Here is a 5,298-nt window from a genome sequence, read left to right as displayed (position 1 = left end):
CAAGCTGTGAAAGTAAAACTACAGATCTGAGAGGGATAATCAGGTAATAATTCTCTGTGGTTTCTTCACTACAAGCGACCACATTCCCATAACAAGTCATGTGATCCACTGTTAACACAAATATATTGATCAGATTTAATAAAAACCTCTCATGTTCTCACTCTTGACAGTCCTGGTCAAATGAAAAATATACATCACCATCATGAGTCTGAAAAGAGGTCTTAAATGTTAATAATAATAAAACCTCGGGATCACTTAGTACAAGTACATGGACTCCCAATAAGAAGTTGCAGTTATACAGCTGGACACAGGACTTTGAAAATGTCTGTATCAGCCAAAAAAACTGCTTATATCCTGTAACTTTAGAGCTTGAAGCTGCACTAAAACCATCTCAAATTTGCATTATCAGATTCTGGCGCATTTCGAAACCTCCCTGGTTTTATTTGGCTCAGCATTAGGATACAGTGACTGTGAGTGGTCTTGCCTCAACAACCAAAGTGACTCTGTACTCGTGCTGAGGCAACACATGTTTGGGAAACTGTAGGTCTTGGTTTGCTCCCTTTCAAACAGAGTTGTAAATGCTGTTTGTAGTGGTGGTGGGGGGATGTAAAAGGATTCTGGGTAAAACTGACGGTTGTAGAATGACAGCCTTAGATGTGGCTAGTGTTTGATATCAGTTTAATGATCTAATTTTCTACTCATTTGGGAAGGAAAAGTGATTAAGATATCAAAAACTAAAGCAGCTGTTTTCATTGAAGTCATGTCAATTTTTCCCATTTTGTTGGGCAGTAAATCTTTGGGTCTAACACTGTATTTTTGTGTTTGCTTTGTCCCAGTCAATTCAAACACTTCCTGCTCATAGGGAATACAGGGATATCAGCTATATTTGCTAGCATAATGTGCATGGTGCTACCCTCCTTTTTCCTGCCGTCCAATGAACACTTGTGGCCCCCAAACTGCCCCGTGAGAAATGGAGGACGCCTACACACACTTCCAGTCCCTCCACTCTAACACACCCACACCCACCTAAAAGACAGAAACAGAAACAGCTGAATACAATTAGGACTTACTGGCTTTAAATTCCCGTCGTTTCCCTAAACAGATAATGTTCGAAGGAAGGGGAAATGGGGGGAAAAGAGTGACAGAGCAGCATCAATCTGGGTGATAATTTATACTACATGTGCAGCTTTGGCATGTGTATTTAGTATCACGTCACCACTTACTCTGAAACTGGCACATAACCATAAAACAAACTGAAAGTCCAAATTTGTCTCTATTTTCCACTGTGTTGGAATCTTGTAAAAGCAATGGACAATTTTTCTTTGTCCTCCTCTCTCACTTTACTGTATCACCAATTCCAGCATGTTTTTTTTGGACCGAGGACAGTACAAACTCCAGAGAGAGTGGTGCTTTAAAAGAATCTGATGGAGACCAACACTTCCTGCTGAAAATATGTATTTTCCTTCCTTTCCTTTAGTACTCAAGTTTACTTGAGTAAAGGAAGTAATACCATAATGTAAAAGTAGTCTATTACAAGGAAGTCTTTCATTCAGGATTTTAGCTGGAGCCAGCGGCTAGTTAGCTTAGCTTAGCACAAAGACTACAAACAGGGAGAAACTGCTAGCTCGAGACTAAGAAGTGCGGTCCCCCAATGTTCTCTAACATTAACCAATAATGACTAAATAAGCAATGCTATGCAAATAAACATCCATAGTTATCATTTATTAAGAGTTTGGCCCCATTATGACTCTGTAGGTATGGTTTGATCAGAATTGATTAAGAGTGGGTAGCGATCTGGTTTTGCAGATTTTGTTTATAAATATTTATTATCTGAAAAGTTACTATCATCCCATGAAGTAAACAAAGTGGACTAAAAAGTTAATTATTTCCCTCTAAAATGTAGTGGAGTAGAAGTATTAAGCAGCATAAAATGGAAATAGAACCAGCACCTCTGCCAAACTTAAGTTACTTTCCACCAATCTGCCCATATGTTTGGACAGCTTCTCGGTAACATGTTAAAAACTTTCTGTGCATTATAAGGCTGATTTCCATCTAAAAGTTTGGTAATATAATTCAAAAGGAAACATTTCCTCCAGGAGTTGTCCTGTAGGAGTGGCTGTGCTCTCTGACCGAAGATGAGATGCAGCTGCCTGTCAGCTCTGTGTGAGTGGGTGGGAGGGAAAGAAGGAGGGAACAAGGGGGGGAGGCCAGATGGATGGGCGGCCGTACAGGATGCTGTATCGCTGCACCACTTTTCATTAAAGCTATATGACTGTATAAGAACAGCATTACAAAAGCAGTGACTGATAGGGCACAAGACTCAGAGACATACAACAGCTCAGTTCAAAAGTATGAGTGATGAATTATGAATCAGTCAATAAGTGACCACCAGTGAGTCATAGAGTACTATATTTAAATATAAAAAAGAAGAAACACTCACCAGTAAGTGTGAGAATAATCATGTAGATGTAAGATGTAAGTGTGTTAAAAATTACTTTTTAAACTCTATACTTGATCCAGATCTAAATGTCACACTAGTTTGTTGCCGAACAGCTGCGCATTCAGCTCACGGAGGATAAATCACAAGAGGACAGAATGGGATCAATGTGTTTCAAAACTTTCTGCTGAGCTCAAACTGTTACATATCAGCACATGTGAGCCAAATCAGACTCCTGGCATGTTTTCTGCATGGTCATAACGCGAACCACATTTTCTCAGAGCGGCTGGCATGCAGAGAGCCCGGAGAGCCAGGAAACAGCTGATGACGAAGGATTAGGCCTGGGCCAGGGGATTGGAGCCGACTGGGCCGTGCTGCATCAGGGCCGGGGAGAAGAGTGCCGCTTCACTACATACCAGCAGCCTGACGCACAGGGAGAAAAATCCCCACCGCTCAGGAGACAAATTAAACTTTACTATGTTTTACAAGTCCATGCTATAAAGATTTGTCAGAGTATATCTACTGTTTTGAAGTTGGTGCTGTGAGATGTTCAGCTGATAGTCAAACTATGATATGAATTCAAAGCCGTCTAATACCTTGGATGGTAAAAGTATGACATGTATGCAATTTTCCAGCGACTCATCTGCAACAACAGTGCTAGACAATGCCTGGACCGAAATATCCACTGAGGAGATCAAAGACTTCAAAAGGAAACTCCTAACTGTAGAGGAGGAGAGCAGCAGACACAAAACACATGCCAACATTGTTTACAGCGAATTCAGATGCCCCCAATATCAAAAAGTTCATCTGTACACAGAAGATGGATGTGCAGCTAACCAACCCAACAACTAAACACCGCAGCAGCCGTACCGGGAAGTGGGAAGGCTTTCATGTGCAAAACATATGGCGGGAATTGGAGTGAAAAGACATGCATGCCACATGTGTGTCAGCCATGAAATAGCTCACATTGCTATAATGTAACTCATTCCAGGTACTTAAACCTTCTCCTGTGATGAATGCAAGGAGATGATTCAAGTGCTTGTTTATGTCTGCTCTGCTTTGCATTCCTTAGATGAGACTGAATCACAGCTTTATGGGAGATTTACATAAAAAAAGGGTGACCAAGGCATTACGCTATGAAGTCAAGCTGGTATGTGTTATCACTAAAAGGAGATCCATCCACAGTTACAGAGGATGCTGGTGACAGTGACTGATGCCAGGTCTGATATCACTGCACAGCCACGACTTTTCAATGAGCTTCTCCATGTAGCTATGCAGAGAAGATTGATTCTCTTAGGATCATTCACAGGGGAGGAAAGAGACTGATGGTTTAGCGGTGAGGACCGTCGGTTCACTCAGGGTGACTGAAGAGGGCTGTATAAACAAGCCCTTTAGCAGTGAAGCACAAAGTAGAGTGCATACAAACAGCTTGTGCCATAAAGCCCAGTGTGTGTGTATGTCTGTGTGAGACCCTGGGATACCTTGTCAAACACATTCTCTTAGTGAGAAGATAAACAGTGTTAAAGTTGCACTATGTAAAGAGTCAAAAGGTGTCTATGTACAGAGATGCAAGCCATCACCATGTTGATGTTTGAACAGGTTGCTAACACTCTTTCACATTGTAATTCCCAGTATGCACACGTTCGAGTATGCAAGTTACAAATACCACCAACAGAGACACATTCTCATTCGACAACAAAAAATTTTTTTTTTTCTTCAGGTATTATATTATCAGATTATTTTATCAGTTTAAATGAAAGAAAGTTATATGGACCAACAGTCCGGTGTTGTAAGGATAAGGTGCACCCTCTCTCTGATACACATCATCCTGACAGACAGCTATGAAATTGAATCTGTCACAGTATGGACTAAGTGAATTTTCACTGCTTTGTACAATACATCTTCACTTGTGCCAACAGCTGCCAAGCAGCCATGACTAAAATTAAAATCCCCTGACAGTGACAGAGAAGTAAGACCCCTTACCTTCAGATTGATCCTAGAAGCATTGACAAGTCCTCCCTCTCTGTCCGAGGAGCTTTGCCGGCCAGCAACCCGTCTCCTCCTTCTGAAATCAGAGAAGAGATTTCCAGCTGGTTGTCTCTACAGGGGCTGCTGCCTCAGATGTATAGATCCCTCAGATGTTCAGAGTCTGAGGTTAATCTCTGCTGTCCCGGGAGTCTGCTGGAGGAGGTACCACTCTGAGTCCGGCTGTTTGTTTAGTCAAATCACAGCACCACGGGGGTCTCCTCTCCTCTCTCACACTCTGAAAAAGCCTGCCCACCGCTCCCAAAGAGTGCTGTAAGTTTAAAAAGAACCACACATACATACACTGCTTCCCTGACAGATTCACACAGAGGAGAGAGTCAGTGGTCCGGCCCGGCTAAAGCTAGAGTAAGAGTGAGCTGGAGAGGGAGAGGAGGGAGGGAATTGTGAGGGGGAGTTGAGCAAAAAGCAATAGAGGGACGGGAACAGAGAAAGAGAAAAGATAAAGGGGGAAAACTTCAAAATACAGACTGAGCTCTGCTTGTTGTTGTTCAGTAGCAGCTGAGAGGTCCTGAGCTGGAGTGATTTGTTTATGAATGGAGTGGCGAGCAACTGGAGGTGAACTGAGACAGTCTCCATTGGCAACAGCAATCTGGACCGCATCTAACCCCTCCATAAAACAACAAACACAATAAAAAGGAAGAGAAAGAGTGAGAGAGAGTGAGTGAGAGGTCCAGGCAGGAAAAAAAAAAGGTTTGGCAAAGCTCATGGTGTCCTGCTTTGGAAACAAACATGGAAGTCTCAGTTTCTCAGGAAAATAACTTCACTTACATAATCACACTGTCAGAATCAGGTGTAAAAGAGGTTAAACACATACT

General features: G+C 42.1%; 1 protein-coding gene across 2 annotated transcripts in view; it reads right to left on the bottom strand.

The window, feature by feature from the left end:
• pdgfrb (platelet-derived growth factor receptor, beta polypeptide) overlaps positions 1-5,057 on the bottom strand; it is a 27,212-nt gene extending 22,155 nt beyond the window's left edge. Inside the window, exon 1 of one of the 2 annotated variants that reach the window (XM_035668858.1) lies at positions 4,421-5,057. The gene's annotated coding sequence lies outside the window, so the exon portion shown is untranslated. The remainder of the gene's footprint in view (positions 1-4,420) is intronic. The other variant, XM_035668857.1, reaches the window with a different exon arrangement.
• Positions 5,058-5,298: the final 241 nt, after the last annotated feature.

Source organism: Morone saxatilis, unplaced genomic scaffold, assembly GCF_004916995.1.
Source record: "Morone saxatilis isolate NCDOM2014 unplaced genomic scaffold, NCSU_SB_2.0 Contig22, whole genome shotgun sequence".
In the NCBI taxonomy this organism is placed as follows: Eukaryota; Metazoa; Chordata; class Actinopteri; family Moronidae; genus Morone; species Morone saxatilis.
Note: the sequence above shows the minus strand (reverse complement) of the source record. Positions and strands in the feature narration are given on the sequence as shown.